Consider the following 18,676-nt stretch of genomic DNA (forward strand, 5'->3'; position numbering starts at 1 on the left):
AGGCCCTGGAACGGGCTGCCCAGGGAGGTTGTGGATGCCCCGTCCTTGGACGTGTTTAAGGCCAGGTTGGACGGGGTCCTGGGCAACCTGATCTGAATGTGTATGTTTGGTGGCCCTGCTAGGCAGGGGGGTTGGAACTACATGATCCTTGGGGTCCCTTCCAGCCCGGGTGATTCTGTGATTCTGTGATTCTGTGATTCTGATGATGGTCTTGGGATTTTGACATTTCTATATAGCTTCCATATTGCATGCAAAAAATTGGCATTTTTTCCCCCCTCCATCTCTCCTTTTCTCACCTCTAAAGCTCTTGCCGAGTGCCAAATCTGAACCCAGTTATACTAATGCATTTACTGCACTCTCACCTCACTGCATTGCCCATCTGCAGGTGGAGTGAGAAAAGGCAGAGTCAGGAGTAACTGCCCACACTAAAACACTTTGATTTCATATTTCAGATTCCAACCAGACCTCTGTTCTTCAAACTCCATTTTTTAAAAACAATGAAGTTGAAGAAGAAATCTGAGTGTCTTCATTTCAGGACAAGGTAAGTGTTTCACACCATAAAGAGAGAACTCTTTTCACGGCGCTCCTATTTGCCTGGAAAATGGTTTGGAGGGGCTGAAACAGCCTTGAGGCTTCTTGTCTTTTTCCACTACTCCTGGTTAGCTAGAAATGAGGCCAAATCTGCCTGATGACACTATGCAGTCACAGCAGCAATGTGGCTTTGGAAGTGTGAGTCAGCGGAAAGCCAGGCACTTGGCTGGGCATATCCACTCCTCTGAGCCCTATCTCCATATCCACTTCACACTGCCAGACCCGAGGAGAGCTGTCAAACTGCAGATCCCCACTTCACACCTTTCTGAGACAAGAGCTGGGACAAGGCACCGAGCTGCATGCCCATCCCTGGCTTCCACCCAGATTGCAGTGCACGGTTGGGTGAGTCCCCAGACCCTCCAGCACCCCACACTTAACACAGCTCATGCCTTCTCTCTCAGGACTTCTCTGCAGCAACTGTAAATCCTTCAGTCTGCATTCATCCTACTCAACTTCATGCATGTAACTGAAGTGGCTGGTAAATGGCTCACCCCTCTCAGCATCTCCATTTGTGGTCACAGAAGTCCATACCACCTGCTATAAAGGGGTGGGATCTGGGGCATGTGTGGTAAAAAAAGCAAAAAATGTATATATTTATACACATATAATAGCAACAGTGACTTCAGATTTGGACTGCCTTCAAGCAGATGTGAGAAATGTGGTACTTCATATCCATCTTCTGGGAGGGCTTTTTATTCACAATGAAGCTCTTCCCAACCACAATTTAATTGCAATAAGCTGCATATTCTGTGAGTTCTCAAAGAAGAAAATGGATCTGTTTGTGGCTGTGCAGAGATGCTTCTTGACACCACATTGCCCTAAAAGCGTTGTTTACCTTCTCAGGGCACAGATAATAAAGGATAAAGATTTGTAAAACAACTTGTGAAGAGGCTGCTTCTAAACCATCCATCCTCATTAATTTAAATCCAGAAAGCTTGAAAAGGCCACCTTCACTGACCCAGCTTAAAAACGCTGAGATTTAAGGCAAGGAAAGATCCCGTGGAGGTCAGTAGGCTTCAAACTGAGGCTGCTAAAAGCAGGCTGAGGTGCTTTGGCAGGATGAAGCCCTGCTGCCAGGCCCAAACAGGTGACCTGATTTCTTTGCAGGCCTCTGCAGGGGAAATGCATGCTCTTCCTGCTCACCCCCTCCCTTCCATTACATTAATTCCAGGGCTCCCACATCAGTCTTCACAGGGAAAGGATTTTGCCACACTGCTGAGAGCTTAGGAAGCCAAACCTCAGAGCCTGGGCAGGAGCAGAGCAGCAGCCATGGCTGGTGCCAGGCAGTGAAGATCCTTGGTTGCTGCTTTTCCCAGATAGCTGGCTGAAGACAGGATTGCAGAAAACCTTCCTATACCCAGCTCTGGCTTTGTTATGCAAATGTGTGCACATTACTTGATTTCCATTCTCCACAACTTCCTCCTCTGTAATGTGCAGTTAATATTTATACATTCTTAATGACTGCAGATTTTGTGTGTACACACTTTGCTGCGGTTCTGCAGATTAGTTAACCAAAGTATGGCCAGATTCTGCCATGGCTACAGATGGGCATGACCACAAAGAGTGTCGCAGCTTACCTGGTGCAAAAGGCTTGGGAAATGGAAATTAAACTGAATTTTTGAACAAAGTGCCACAGAAGTGTATAATCATGAATATATATTAATTCAGAGCGAGAGATTTGATAAAACACCATGGTAGCGTATAGAATGGGCACATGCACAGCAGAGCGAGCACCTCAGAAGGGGATAAAGCACAGCCACCCATGTCCCTGACGTGTGCCCGACCACCACACCGTTGGCATGACTGTGTTCATTCAGTGAACGGAATAACGTAACGGGAAATGATCAGTTCTCAGCTGGAAATAGGAAATGCCCACTTTTGCATGAGCCTTGTTTCTGGCAGGGCCCTGCAAAGCTCACTTTGACCACCAGAGGTCAGAAGCAAAACATCTCAGCTACACCCCTGAGCCCTCATTTCCTCAATCGCTGTCCTGGAGAGGGAGAAGCGGAGGAAAATGAGCAGAAATACCGCTTCCTTCACAGTGAGGAGGATGGAGACAGCAACATGAAGGACCGCAGGCGATGGAGGCGGAAGGTGGCAAGGTTAGCGATGCGGCCAGCAGCCTGTGGGCGTGGGAACTGGGAGGAGTGAGGGAAGATGTGCCCTTCATACTTCACTGAATATAACACGGGTTTGTTGACATTTGCTGCCCTTTTGTGTTTGCTTATTCATGAACACAAACGTAGGAAACTTTCTGTGTTTTTCAGGAATGCAGACAGAACCTAAAAACCCCGTCAAAACCTCTGTGGATTTTCAAAAAAGGCACTTTCAGCTTTCCTGAAATCGTGCTTTTATTCTTTGCAAACACATTTCTGGAATATTAAAAAAGCATCTGAGCATAATAAGCAACCAACAGAGCAAATTTTCCCAGCCATAAAGCCTGGATCAGCTCATGGGTGAGAAATAAGACCACATGATCTCACTGACCAGCCATAAGGCAGGAAAATTGGAAAGGCTGCAGAAATCTCAGGGTGGAAATCGGCTCAGATTTATCCACACTGTAAATCTTTAAAGAGTTGTTTAAGCCATGAGCTGTAAACTCTGCGCAGACCATTTGTAGAAGGAAATGTGCTTTATCAGACAAATTACTCATGGCATAACTTGACCTCCTCTCTTTGCCTCTTGGAGTACAGTTGTGGGCTTTGTATGTTAGAAAGGAAAGGACTGGGGATGGCAAAACAAAATGATCTTTTTTTTTTATTATAACTCAGAAAGCGTCAAACCAAGCAACTGTGCTGCAGAGAAAGCACCCTGGCTCTGCTGCAAAGCACCAGCATGTTCTGGCTGGAGCTCCGTGCACTGTCACTTACTGGTGGCCAGGATTAGTCATCTCCTGTGAGGAACACACAAGAAATGGTGTTAGACAAAAAAAGAATGACACTAATGAGCTAGAATCTCCCAATTCCCTCTGCAGTTTTACAGCTCTATGACACACATGCTTTCACTATGAGTACAGAGGAGTAAATATATTCATATTTTGTAGAAACAGTTGCTCTAAGAAAGTTCCATAGTCTGTTTTTACTAAGACATAAGGCTCTTGAATAAAATTATGTTTATTTCTCAAAATTGGTAAAATATGTTTCTGAGCAATGACTAAAAGTGTGCTTCATCTTGCAGTGAGCTATTACATACCTCTCTGAAAGAGAAGTTTATTACTGAGATCCTGACAGCTCATTAACTGCCTTACTGTGCTATAATAAAACTCCCATCACTCTATCTTCACAGCAAAAGAAAAGATAAAATGAACAGACTGTTTACATGTTGCATGTGATCAACAATCACAGAAACACAGGCCCCCAAGGCTCAGTTCACTGCCGCAGTGGGGTTGAGATGGGACCAGGGAAATGAATGCCTTCTGCAGAGGAAGGTTGCCCCACCAGGGCTCCCCCCTGTCTGTCTTGCTGAGGCTCAGATGCTAGGGTTAGCTTCAGAGCTTCAGCTGTTATTATTCATGTTATTTGACCTTTGTGGAAGGTGCAAAACAAGGAGCAGTTTTTGAAAACATCAGGCTTGATCCTTGTAGCGCTCAGCTGCCTCCATCAAGGTCTGCTCAACCACCACCATCAGTTAGGATTTCTTCCTGCCTCCCCCTGTTAGGGGCTGATGGGTTAAGCAGTGATTTCTGAGATAGTTAGATATTTTTTGCTGTTTCTAGCAGCTCTCCAGAGAAGCTGGAAAAGGCCTTCAAGATCATCAACTCCAACCACCAGCCTGACCTACTGAGTCTCAGACAGCTTCCATCTTTCCCTTTTGTTGATCCCGTTCCTAAAAAGCTCAGGTAAAAGAGACTCGGAATTTTCTAGGATATAGGATATACATCTCCACTGATGTAAATCAGGCCAATTATTTTGCATCCTCTCATAGCAGACAGAGAGGAGTTTGATCTCTCATTTCTGTTATAACCCTTGATGAACTGGTGACTGGTTCCCATCCTTTCCTCACCCCTACCCTCCATTCTTTCCTGAGTAAGTACAGCAAAACCCTAGAATTTAAGCGCAAGTAACATTTTGTAATTCTCCTATCATACTTCATTTTTTCCTCAGTTCTCTTTGCAGCTTGTCATATCTGTCTCTAAAGTGTGGCTATCAGCCTTGGGTAGAGTAACACTCTAGCAGAGGCCTTATCATTATGGATCAGAGCATGTTAAATACTCCTGATGCCTTGCACATGACATTCCTGCCAGAAAATCCAAGCATGGGAGTTGCCTTTTCTGCAGCACCATCACACACACATTTTTTCATTTCTGAATCACAGTAATTGCCAAATTCTTTTCCACTTTACTGGTGATTTGCTGTTAGTTCTTTATTGTGTATTTCTGTATTTAAATCTTATGACTAAAGAAAGCATTTTGCATTTCTCCCTACAGACCTTGAGTCACTTCTCTAGCCTGTCAAGATCATTTTAAATGCTATCCCCGTCCTTTGAAATACTTGCATCCTTTTCCAGCTTGCTGTCATCTATGAATATCAGAAAAATATTTTTTATTCTATCTTGCAAATTGCCAAACACGACTAAATCTAAGACAAATCCACACCGAGCATTATTTGAAACAGAACCCAGATTGACAAAAAAAAAAACAAAGCCCAATTCTGCAAATGTTTTCCCTTCAGTGTATGTGTCCTCTTACAAGCTAGATGTCTAAGATGCTGTCACAATAGGTGGAGGCAGGAGAGCTATGTTGCTCATCTACAAGTAACCACACTGTGATCAGGTGTATTTGTCTTCAGGCTCTCTTGGTTGCATGGGCTAATGGCTCTGCTCAGCTGTCCTGAGGTAGGCACACAGCGATGCCCTCAGGGCAGCCTTACAGGGCTGGCAGGTCTGACACAGGAGGTCCACTCCACTTTGAAGTTGTTGCTGGAGGTCAGCCAGGAGGCATTACAGGTGGTACTAGCACCTTTATGTGGACAACTTCATTAAGCCCTAGATCTCACTACAAAGGGAACTGAGAGAGCTAGGTTATGTGTGGACACCTACAAGGTAAACAAGAAAAATACCTCTGTATGAATCACAAATCTGAAGCTGAATATTGTCATACCTATCTTCATTTTTGTTTAGGGGAATGCCACATAGAATAGTGTCAAAAGCCATATGAAAGTCAAAGCAAAGCAAGTTTGTTGTTATCCCCGGGGCCAATTATTTGGTCAAAGACTGGTTTGATCTGATTCTTTTTGATAATCCCATCATCCCTGGTTTTCTGTCATTATGCTATCCTTTAGGTTCTCCTGCGGTGTTTTATTAATAATTTACTCTAAGCCACAAATTTACATTCCCTGAGCTCTGGTTTTCAGGACTCTTCCATACCTTTAAAATAAAAAGTGCCATACTTGCTATTCTGCACTTCTCTGAGATATCCCATAAATTCTTGGAGGTAATTGTTGGAGAATCAGAAATTGCTTCATTTAGCTTTGAAGTTTTTCCAGCGTGTTTTTGGCTGAGCGCCACCAAAATGAATATCTCAGTTTACCTGAATGCTGTTTAGCTTCTTCTTTTGCAAGTTCATTCTGCATTTATTTTCTATTATTGAAATTCACTGTGGTAAGTATCAAGTCCTAGATATTCTCTTCCTGATGGCTGAGACTGATGAATACTTTGACTAATGTTGTTCTTCTCCCTAATGAGCTGTTGAAACTATGCTCTCTTCTCTTCTTGCTTTCCTGTATTGCTCAGTGCTTCTTACTTTTCGTAACACAACAACTTGGTCATTCTGAATTTAATATTACATACTATGGATGTCATGACTAGTGGAGAAGGATTGTTGTTCTTTCCTGAGGAGCAGATGCTGGAGTCAGTTACTATCAATATTATCTGACAACAGTATGAAAACCAATGATGTGGGTTTTTATCTTTAGTGTTATATTACTGCTTGATTACTTCAGCAATATACATGAAATGGTGTATGAATGTTCTTTCTGCAAGATGTGCTGAAGAAGTCTTTACGTGGCAATGGACTATATGAAGCAAAATTGAAGGATACGGGCAGTACCCTGGATATAATCATCTTTAGTCTTGCATCTTTGCTTCTAGCATCTGCTTTCAGGTCGTTGAGATCATTTTTGTCATCGCATTTTCCCTTGTACTCACCTCAAATAGCAATCCAGACACTAAAGATAGCTATTAAACAAGGTCATGTTGGAAAAATGATTATTCATTTATTTATTTAATTCTAGTTAACTCCAAATATTTATTCAAATTATAGAATTTCTGAGAGTGTCCAGCAGTAAAGGACAGATGTATTTGCAAAAGGCAAGTAGCCAGTCATTCAGCACGGTTGTGATTAAAGCTCAAAATGGTCTTGGATGCAATCTTTTGAACTCCAAATCATGGCTCACTTGATAGATTGATGCAGAAAATGTTTACACTTCATTATGTTGAAAGATGATGGATAAGTTTGCAACTGCATTTGATCAGTGAAGTGTAGGAACAGGTCAGATGAAGTAGTGGAGAGAACAGCTGGAGAATTGAGGACTGAAAGTTAATTGTAGCCAAGATTAATTTCCTTTATTTGGCTGTGTGGGAGAAGGGTTTGAAATTGTTTGGAAGGTGTTTTTAGTTTCAGAAGACAATAATAGTATTTAGCATTACACATGACATTAGGCACATAATTTTCATCTATACATCTCAGTGCATTTTCCAAACACTGTTGTTAATCTTCTTGCTAGGCTTTGGAAAGGGAGGCTCTGACAATTTAGTGAACTGTTACTTTGCCCCTAATTTCCGCACCAGTCCACAACATAGAATCATGGAATCATTAAGGTTGAAAAGACCTCTCAGATCATCTAATCCAACCATCAGCCCACCCCCACCATGCCCACTGACCACGTCCCTCAGTGCCACATCCACACGGTTCAGGAACACCAGGGATGGTGACTGCACCACCTCTCTGGGCAGCCTGTGCCACTGCTTCACCACTCCTTCTGAGCAGAAATATTTGCTAATGCCCAACCTGAACCTCTCCTAGCTGTTACTTCTTCATCAGTTTAACTGAAGTAAGCAAAGCAGTTAACATTTATTGCTATTCCACATAGCATCGTCAGGTGTGGCTTCTGGTGATTAATATAACTTATTTCCTTGTATTCTTTGGGTTTTTTTTTGTAACAATTGGTCGTCCTATCACAAGAGGCTGACCCCCCCCCCCCTTGCTACAACCTCTTTGAGATGGTTGTAGAGAGTGATGAGGCCTTCCATGAGCCTCCTCTTCTCCAGATTGAATGATCCCAGTTCCTGCTGCCAGGGTCCCAAACCGAACACATCACTGAAGGTTTGAGCAGATCCAGTGCAGAGGCCTGCTGTCCTCACTCAGCACTTCTTCAGAGCTCAGAATCAGAAAGCCCCCTCCCCTGTTAGTATCACTGGAGAAAACAGTCAATGGGTTCTGTTCTTCCTGAAGAATTATTTTGCAGTCCAAGAGACAAGAGCATAGGAAGTTCCGCACAAACATGCGCAAGAACTTCTTTACAGTGAGGGTGACGGAGCACTGGAACAGGCTGCCCAGGGAGGTTGTGGAGTCTCCTTCTCTGGAGATGTTCAAGACCTGCCTGGATGCCTACCTGTGCTACCTGCTGTAGGGAACCTGCTTTGGCAGGGGGGTTGGACTCGATGATCTCTGGAGGTCCCTTCCAACCCCTACAATTCTGTGATTCTGTGATTCTGTGATAAGCATTAGTTAACTGGCAGTTTGCTTAGACTGTAGGGCTCTGAACATGTAGTCTCCTTGCAAATTGTTTGAATATTAGACAAGTGTGGTCACAACCAGATGGAGGCACACTGGAGTATCTCTCACCACTTCTTGGCACAGTGTCAGGATGAGACTCTGCTACGTAACTCCTCTCCCTTCAGTTTTCATGGTTTTCATGGTGAGGAAGCCTGGGTGAGCAGGCCTTGATGGCACCTTCCACCCACATCCCCAGCCTGGTGAGCTGTGACCTTGGAGCATGCACTGACACCTACCATGAGATTCCTTTGTGCATCTGCTGTGTGCAGAACATACAGGCATTTGCACATGAATATAATGGGGAAAAAAAAGAATAAAATTACTTCCTATCAGGTATGTGCAAAGTGGAAAATATCTGTGCTTTTTGGCTCAGTAATGTGTTGCTTTCTCCTTGCTCTTAGGCATTACAAAATTACATCATTAGAGATTTTCATGCTCTGTTCCATAAGTGCACATAAAATGTCTGGTCAACTAGAGCATAGTATCCACTCTGTATCCTCTGTATCTCTTAGAAATCACGGGTTAATTTCTCACCCGTTGAAAGCAAAGGCAAAATTCCTGTAGACTTTAATGAAGCCAACACTTTCTTCTTGTGACTTTGCCATCATTAAGCAGAAGCCATTTGGCTTTAGATACTGAGTGTCTCATCATTCTGAACAAACTGCCAAGACAGGAAAAAAAAAAAGAACGCTTTTTCAATCACTTTCATTCGTTAGGAAATCTTGAGTTGTACACAAACCTTTCAGTTTTTTCAATATGTGTTCTGTCAGTTTGTCTCCTCTGAGAGAGCCCAATTATGCATGTGCTGCAGCCACATTTTAAAACAGACATTCCACAAAACAACCGATTTCACATCGTGGCTGCAACATATTAAAAATACCATTTGCAGTATTTACAGATACTGACTATTAACAGGGGCAATCACAGAGCAGATGAGCATCTTTTCAACTGGTGTTTGCCAGTTTGGGGTATGTCTCTGGAGAAGGAATTTTGTGGAGGATTGGGTAGCTGTGTGCCAATGTTAAGCAGGACGGTGAATTTTCTTGAGTAACACAGTCAGATGTAGTCCTTACCAGGATAATTAAATAGCACATCTCTCAGCATCCAGTAATGGTGTAAAAATTGCAAATAATATTTATAACATCAAAGTGACTGGAGCTAGCATGGAGCACAGGTCCTGCTCATGTGACACAGGCAAAATAGCAGGGAAGTAAACAGGCATTTTGGCTGAATTGTGCCTCCTTCCATCACATGGCTTTGAAATCTGAAAACTTAAGGCTTGAGAGCAATCATTTTCACTCGTAGTCTGAATGGAGAAATAAACAAACATGTAAATGGTGACATCTCATATGATTCTGATGTTTCTGTACATTTAGACTTCCGTGCATTTAAACAAAAAAAGTGCAAAAAATATTCAGAGCATTACTGCACCTAAGAAGCCCAACTATTGAAAAATTACTGAAATAAGGTATTGCTATTTTAATAAAACCCTATAAAAAGAGTACCTAGTTCTTCTATGATTCCTTTCACTCAGTGGTATCAGCATGCCTTACATAGAAGAGCAGTATTAGAACTGCTATCATAATTACCATTATCGTTGGCCAACAAGAAACATGCATGTCTGCATAGTGCAGATGAACCCAATCAATGCATGTGTACCGAGCAGAAATACCTATAAATATTCATCTGAGATATTATTTCAGTAATACATCACATATCAACAGAATTGAAGTGATTTTTATAAGGGGTGAGGGGAAATTATTTTCTTCCAGTTTATTCACTCAATACAGATGACTGGTGATAAAGGACAATGGCCTTGAAATCAGCATTAATCTTCACAAATGATTGATCATTTAATTGTAGAAGCTTTTCTTGTCTCTAAATAATCGCTGCTTGATACAGAATTGTACTTGAAATTTACAGGGTAAACACCCATCACATTTTAGACATCGCAGAATAGCCAAAGATATAATTATCTGTTCATCATTGGTATTGTTAAGCATAGCACGTAGGCACTGAAAATAAATCCCCAAATACCAAAACCTCAAGCAGCATCCTAATTGAAATAAAACAACCTGCCTACACAGGTTACCAAGTAACTTAAAGTTAATATATTTAGCCACAAATGTTGCTCTGTATTTAAAAATAGAAGCATGATCTGATGTTTGGGGGTAAACTATTATGTTGCTGTGAAGAAAAGCTGTCAAGATGGGAGGAAACAAACAGAAAAACTTCAGTAGTGGTATTCCTAGACTATATTATTATTTTGGGATTAGGTGTGAGTGATGGGTTTAACATTTACGCTAGAGATCAGCGTGGAAGGGTTTCATCCAATTCTTTTCAATCAAGAAATGGCCCCTTTTATGACCTCTCTAAAGAGTGATATATGGACAAGTTATGGCTAAATTGTGTGATGCTGCTAAAGCTATTGGAAGATAACAAAGGTTGTTGGCAATGACAAGTCGCAACATTCAGTAGAGAAATCTTCCTTGTTCAAATTTTGCCACCATAGGGGAAAAAAAAAATAGTAGAAAAAACTTCAGAGAAATAGGAAATATGTTTGGGAGTAGAGCAAGTGATTACCTTGTTCAGCCAAAATCTTGCCCAGAATGCAGTTGGTAACCATCTGCCTTTGTACTATTTGTCTGTGGCTCTGGCTGTGCCTGACCTACATGTGACTCTTACGAGCAGATGTGTACCAGGATACAACAGATGAGAGAACTTAAGCCTCTGCCAAAAGGACTCCACACATATTGGGAGGGATGAATACCAATAAATCAGGATCAGATGGGATTCATTGTATGGCTCTTTGAGAGCAGAGAAACAGTTGAATACTTTTATCTATTAAATGAAACAATACAGGATTTAATAGGAATACGTCATCCTGCTGTATTTGTCTTAAGCCATAGCACAATGCTTGTGTCCACACAGGACCTTTTATTTTCAGGGCATTAAAACCTGAATCACAGGTTTGATGCCTGCAAATCAAGATCCACCAAAATGACATTAATTCCATCCTATTACCTCCCACTTACCTTGTATTTATACTTCATTTAACTTGTATGAATGAGTGACTGAGGCATAATATCAGAGTTCTCAGGCTCGAAGTATATATTTAAGATATTTCAGGAACTGGATAAGGGAGGGGAAGGTACTAATTGGAAGGATTAAACAGAGAAGTGAATGCACAGTGTTGGGAGGGGGACTCAGAACGCACATGGAAGGTACAAGACAGAAAAAACAGGGGGAGAAATGTTGTGCTGTCAGCCAGCATTACATAGAAATGGAGATAACCACAAGTTGATCTGGTATCCCATGTCTCTGTGATGCAAAGCAGCCTGTTACTGTTCAAATTGGCTTTCTGTGATAGGTAGTTGTAGTTTGGTCAGCCAAAGAGGGCCTGTACTGAGGGGTTTCTGAGGGACAAGTGTTAAGAATGAAAGTTAGGGCTGTATATGGGACTGAAACTTCAATTTCATTGCCTTTCTAGTACTAGGTTTACGGTCCTATACGATTATTTTAAATGTAGTGTGGCTTTAATTGTTACAGCAGCTTCCAACAAAGCTTCATCTAAGGGTCTCCGTTCATCTGACTATGTCTCATTAGAATCATAGAATCCCCAGGTTAGAAGGCACCCACAAGGACCATTGAGTCCAACTTCCAGCTCCACACAGGACCACACAAAAATCAGACCGTATGTCTGAGAGCACTGTCCAAATGCTTCTTGAGCTCCAGCAGCTTGGGGCAGTGACCACCGCCCTGGGGACCCTTGCCAAGGCCTGAACACTCTGGTGAAGAACCTTTTCCCAACACCCAGCCTGACCTTCCCCTGACACAGCTTCATGCCGTTCCCTCGGGTCCTGTTGCTGTCACCAGAGAGAGGAAATCAGTGCCTGCCCTTCCACTCCCCTCATGAGGAAATTGTGGTCCGCAGTGAGGCCTGAGATCTCCCTTCAGACTGTTTATGCAAAGAAGTATCTTTCTCTCATCTAATATCTGGGTGTACGACATCACCAGTTAATTTATCACGGGCAATTCATATGCATTTGTATCAGCTGGATACATGATGCAGTTAGCTACAAGATTTTAAATAGGAACGCCAGAATTTTTCTTAGGAAAACAAGTTGGCAAAAAAAACAGAAGCAAAATTGATGAGAAAATAGAATACATTTGATTTAATAATGCATGCATCTTTGCAGAGGCAGATGAATAAATTTAGAACAGAGGGATTTGTTTCCTTTTTGTGTTACTGTGATTATTAGTAGCAATAGTATTAATTTAGCTCTGTTATTTTAATCCCAATATGTTTTCAGAATCAGAGATAAGTGTTTGATGTCCTTGAATGCAAATGAAAGCTGTAACACTTAGTAAAAAAAAAATTTTTCCTAACACTGATTTCTTCCCTGCATTGATGTGCTGTAACAAATTCCTGAATTCCCTCCTCTCGGTTCAGTTTTGCACCTACTGCAGAACTGACTGAGATCCTCAAATCTAAATGATATTATTCAAACGGTGAGCTATCCAGCAAATTACTTTATTCTGTACTCAGCCAAACAAGACTCTCCCTGGGGCTCTCACCTCCTGGTTTCTGGGCTCTCAGCTTTGTTTGCATGCTTATGGCCCTTTCCCAGAGATGCACAGGAGCTCAGGAGCAATGCTGCTCTCTCTGCACATGTTTGAAGAGCAGAAGAGAGCTTTCCAGTTGTGCTGTTGGGATTACATGCACCTTCTCAGTTTCTCTGAGTGCTGGTGGTCATGCTGTTTTGGTTTATCCTTTCTGTTGACAGATGGTTAATAAGCAGCTAATATTTGAGTAATGCTTCTGGTACCTGCCCTCGGTTGGTTAAGTGGCTGTTTCCCAGGGGCTCAGCTCATTTGAAACGTGAGGTAAGAGGAACTGTAGGGTCTCATTCAGAAAGCCCAGCCATTTTGCAGCTGAGAGAAGACCTCCAGCAATATTTTAATCCTGCATTTTTCACAAGGACTACAAGGCCTTCTAGTTAACCTGATATTTAAAGTAAGTAGCAGCAATTTGTAGAACTCTCTGATAAAATTATATCAAAATGACAGTCTCCCTGGCAGAACAAGGAAAAATTGTAATGCTTTATTCTGCACTAATGATTCAAGAAGTACAAGTAGACTTTCAGAAATGAGGTTACAGAAATTAACTGTGTGGTTTTTATTTGCGCTATATTCTTGTAGGTTTCAATACCACCTTCATGCTTCAAAATTTCAGTAAAATCACAAGACAGTACATCAACTGCAGCACTGAGGAAACAATCCTTTTTTTTTTGCCTGAAAGTTTGTTTAGTGGACTAACTCTTCTACTGAGGGTGACGCACCCAGAGAAAGCATAGCCTTATCTGTGCCAGAACATTTTTGACTGAACCCCAGCAACCACGACCAAACCATTTTAACGGGCTCAGCGAACTTGGTGGTCCTTGATGTTTCATGGAATTTGGGCCAGACACTAATTTCTGTTCTTTCTGAAAGAGAGGTTGCAATTCACCTCACCTAAATGCAGGCAGCTACAAAGGAGATGTCTCTGTCAGAACCATTTTCCTACCCACTCTTTTCTTATCAGCAGAGAGAAATGAGCCCTTCTCACTTGTGATTCATCTTGTCCTAAGGTAATCACTCAAACCAGATCAGATGAATCATGAGCTAGAAATGCATGTTTCTAGCCATTAGTCTAGGAAGGGAACCCTAGTTTAACTTAGGTGGAGACATCTACATGGCAAGTGCCTCAGGTTAGGTGAGATGAATGCTCTCAAGTGACTCTACAGCGTTTCTATGTCCTTGGTAGACAGGGATGATTTGCCATAATAGAGGAAGTCTGCATTCAGAACAGGATCTTCCCATGTCATAGTTTGCTACAGGGCACAGTCCCTTTCTTTCTGGAAGTCAGAACAGAAATAGGGCAGCTTCGCCTGCGGTGATAAAACATAAAAGACAGAAGCGCTCTCCATAAAAATTTAGGGATGCAATGAAATTGCACCCTGCTTCTCTAGAAAAGAATTCATTTTCTGTATTCCTGGAAGGAATAAAAGGAAAACATTGTGGTGATTTAGAACAAAGACCCTTTGTACCTCTCTGCCGTGTGCTTATTTTGGGGTTGTTTTTTATTTTCTTGGTCAGGAATTTATTTTATCTGGGAATGAGGAATAAGAACAACAAAACATTTTAAATGGATTGATAAAATCCAGATGCATCTTTGGAGGATAATAAAACTCTCAATTTCCTTTTGTTTACAACATGTATCCTATACAAAAATCTAACCGACGAGAAAAACAGAGCTCACCTCCATACTTCTGTGTTTCTGGAAATGTGTCTGTATTTATTACTGGCATCTGCTGCTGGTGACAGGTCTTGAGTACAATCCAGAAGTCCTGAATAACACTTGGCTTTCTTTATTACGGTAAAAAATTGCATTTGCAGGCTCACAGCAATTAGCAGAAAGACTGTATTTTGTTCTGTGTGCCCTTTACTTGCAGTAATCCAATATTGAATTGCCTCAGAGGGTCTCAGCAATAACTGGGTCAAACTCTCTCATAACTCTTTCTGCTTGACCTGGAAAATTGACACTACCATCAGAGTGTGCGATATATATGCATACCATCCAAACACCGTGTGTATTTCAATCTAGCACTCAGTTCTCTATTTATTCACCCTCCTTTTATGATTTATTTGAAGTTTGCCTATACCTCAATTTTTCTAAACCTATTTAGCCTCTCAATAAAGACCACTTAGCTGCTAGCAGAAGCAAAATTCATCTTCACGCAGCATTTATAGTGAGCATGTTCTAATTAAGTCAGTTAAAGTAGCTATCTGCAATTCAGCATGTCTGAACAGCTCTTCATTCATCAGTGATCTCCTGTAAACATTTAGGACATCTTGACCTTGACTGGCTGTGAGTGTAGAAAATGCAATATGACAGAGATTCATGGGCTTCTTCTTGGCAGTAGGGTGACAGTGTTTTAAGCTGCTGCTCCAAGTTGTTCCCCATCACTACTGCAAATGACAGCTAATGGAGATCACATGGAGACCTTCTGGCAGGAACTAGGAGGTAGGAGTGGGGGATCTTTGTAGAATCGGAGATGTGAGGTTACAATGTGGGGTCTAAAACTTGGTAAACCTGATTTTTCTATATTAAAAATAGACCCAGATTTAACTGGCGTAATCTTCCCCCATGCCTCTACACCTGGTTTTGTTTTTTTTCAGTTCTACTTTTATACTGATTCTTAAGCTCGCAAAAGTTAGTGGATATGCAACCAAAGTTTCTTCATTATCACAGTTTGAATCTTTTACTACTTCTGTGTGCAACATTTTCCATTTCGGTCATAAAGAAAGTAAACATTTTAGTAAATGTTAATATCTAGGCTTCTGAGCCAGCAGAACAGGTTAAACTGAATAATGGGTTGTTTGTATGCATGAAACCAGGTGGACAGGGAAGGAAGTATTGCTGCACATGTTCCCATGTTTTGCCCAATGTCCAGAGATTAAAGCGATCCCTAGAATATGTGAAATACAGAATTAATTCTTGCAACAACCAGAATGGATTTGAACCTACATTTACTCTCAGGAGTTTCTAAACACTAGGCTGCATAATGAAAAGATACTGCTCTTAATGCAGCTCTTCTTCATACCTGAAAAGCTACTGGCATCCTGGTCTTACAAGTCCCAGATGAACTCCCTGACCTCCGCTCTATCCATTTTTTCTCTGCCACAGGCAGAATTTATATTTAACCCACGAGTTTTTGTACAAAGCAAGCACTACATTCTTCACTTCTTTCTCTGTGTTTTGAATGATGTCTGTATTTTGTGCTTCATTTCATGAGGGATTAAAATCTTGAAATAGATTCGCTATGTTTTCCGTCAGCCTGAAGTGATAGTTGTTATCATTTGCTTCTACAAGGGAAATTTTTTAAGTTTCCATCTTGGCTCATGTTTTATAGCTGTTGTTTTTAAATTTTTCACTTTGAAGGATGAACTTGAGAATCAATTCTTTAAAAAATCCTAATTTCTCTTTGCTCTGTTCATTATACAATCTGCTGTCAACTGCCTTGAGGTTTGGTAAGGTTTCAGACACTGAATGTCCTTGCCAGTTGAGACTAAGTTTAATAATTTAACAGCACTTCCAGTGTTCAAAGCCAGGAGAGTTTGAGCTGTTAAGCTTGCTAGTTGTACTTGCACAAAGTCCTATAGTATAAAGGAGAGTATGAAACGCTGGTAATTTCCAATCCACCAAGGCAGCCTCTTTGCATTCTGCTCTTATTCCCTAACGTTAAAAGCTGCTAATTAAGCAAAATGAGCTCAGCTACAGCTTTATTAAAAGAAATTTCACTTAAATTTTTCAGAAAGGAATCCTGACAAAAACTTTGAAAGTGAGGTGAAGATAAATTTACTCTGAAGGAAAAGGACAGTGATATAATCAAGATACAATCAGTGATGTAACCTAGATAATTTTGATGTTCATATACACACAGTGGACATATTTCCTGCATCTCATCCCACCAGCAAGAGACAGTTGAAGAGAGGTGGATTTTACAGTCCTATCTGTACTCCACTCCATGAAAGCTAAGGATCACAATGAATGAAACATATTTTTTATGCAGAGAAATCACAGTTAGGTATTTCCTCCAGCAGCATATTTTCCCTCTCGATGATTGGCTAAGGATACATCTCCCTCTGAAGGGTTGAAGTTAGGCAACAATGGGGATCCAGAGAGAGGTAGCAGCCTCAGGCTTTTCTACAAAGAAGTCCTGATGAACATCCTGTGCTTTCCTATTTTTATCTCCATTGTGCTCAAAAAAATTCATAAAACTCCCTATTAAACTAAAGAATAAGAGCAGCTATAGGCAGGAAATGAAGGTTTGATGATATTTGGTTAAAGTGATGACCAGCCTTTTGAGGTCTGTGGATAGTGCGGTGAAAAGTAAGACTTACATGCACTTGTAAGGAAGAAACAAACACATGCATATAAACAAAAATACAATAAAATAAATTTACAAATGCCCTCACTGAAAAGTATTTGCGTGAGGTTGGTGTTTTTTTTCCCAACAAGAAAGAATCAATGTGGTTATGCTTTTGATCCCATTGTCAAGTAAAAGCTCCAGCTAGCATCCCCTAAATGCAGTAAATTAACAGCAAAATAAATGAAGATTTGGAGCATGGTGCTACATAGAAATCTTGCTTGTGAAGGTGATATTTCCTATCACCTGAGTGGGTGAGGCTACTGAGGAGTCAGTGTCTTAGCCCACATGTAAAAGCCTTGTACCATTTGTGAAGTCCTGGTGTCTCCCATCCTGCCTCCATCAGCTGCTCCAAAACAACAGACCTCTTCAGAAGCCCAATGTTACATCCACCAGCATCACATGCTCTACCCATCCACAAACTTTGAACAGTATTGAACACTTGTGTTTAGGAATAGGCTTCCAGAGGTACCACTGGGGTACCACTGACTCTAATGGTCAAGATACTTTGCATGTCATCAGCCACCTCGATGGAAGCTCCAAAATGTTGAGGTCTTCACCAAGAGTCCAAGCCTACATTAATCCTCTAGCAATTCTGATGAAGCTAATAAAGAACAGCAAGATGTTAAGGAAGCTAATACTGATTATAAAATCAAAGGGAATCCTATTTGACAACTAAATCCTATTAAAGTAAGCAGGTGGATTACAAACAGCCCGGCTGATGATGGAAAAGACATGTATAAAATGTTCTGTAGGCCAAAAACAAGTGAACACAGAAAAACTCTTAACACAAGGTGAGTGTTAAGACTTGTTGATAGGTGAGTTACCATGGTGGCTGGGACTGTACATGGGCAAATGAATCAACTATCCCTTCTATGTCTTAGTTATTTAGTAATGGTAGGAATTTGCCTAATAGTTACATTCTGACATTCATACTGAAGACACTGACACCTGTATGTGAGTTGGTCATCCTACATTACAAACCAACACAAAAGGACACAAGCCACTGGAACTTGTTTTGGATGTTCCCTTGATGGGATGGGAGAGAAGGGAGAAGTCCTGCAAGTATCTGTTCTTCCTCAGAAGCCACCAGAAGGTGGTCTGCTGAGGTAGGCATGGATGTCCCACCCAGAGCCACCAAATCTGATAGAGCTGGAGAAATTTTAGCATGAGAAATGAAAGAAAGGAGGGATGTCACAAAACGTCAGGTTGTTGTCTGAATATTTCAGGCTCTTTGCTTTGAGGTACTGCCCGTCCTAAGGAAGCAGGTTTCTTGAAGTTTGCTGGACCTGCATTGACATAACAAGCTGTGGTTCAGTGTGGTACCATGATCACTGAA

General features: G+C 41.4%; 1 long non-coding RNA gene across 3 annotated transcripts in view; it reads left to right on the forward strand.

The window, feature by feature from the left end:
- The first annotated feature begins 2,502 nt into the window (after positions 1-2,502).
- Positions 2,503-18,676, forward strand: part of LOC125687405 (uncharacterized) — a 50,544-nt gene continuing 34,370 nt past the window's right edge. The window contains exons 1-2 of one of the 3 annotated variants that reach the window (XR_007374058.1): positions 2,503-2,693; positions 4,307-4,429. This is a non-coding gene — a long non-coding RNA (uncharacterized LOC125687405). The remainder of the gene's footprint in view (positions 2,694-4,306; positions 4,430-18,676) is intronic. The other 2 variants (XR_007374057.1, XR_007374059.1) reach the window with 2 other exon arrangements.

Source organism: Lagopus muta, chromosome 1 (genome assembly GCF_023343835.1).
Source record: "Lagopus muta isolate bLagMut1 chromosome 1, bLagMut1 primary, whole genome shotgun sequence".
Classification (NCBI taxonomy): domain Eukaryota; kingdom Metazoa; phylum Chordata; class Aves; order Galliformes; family Phasianidae; genus Lagopus; species Lagopus muta.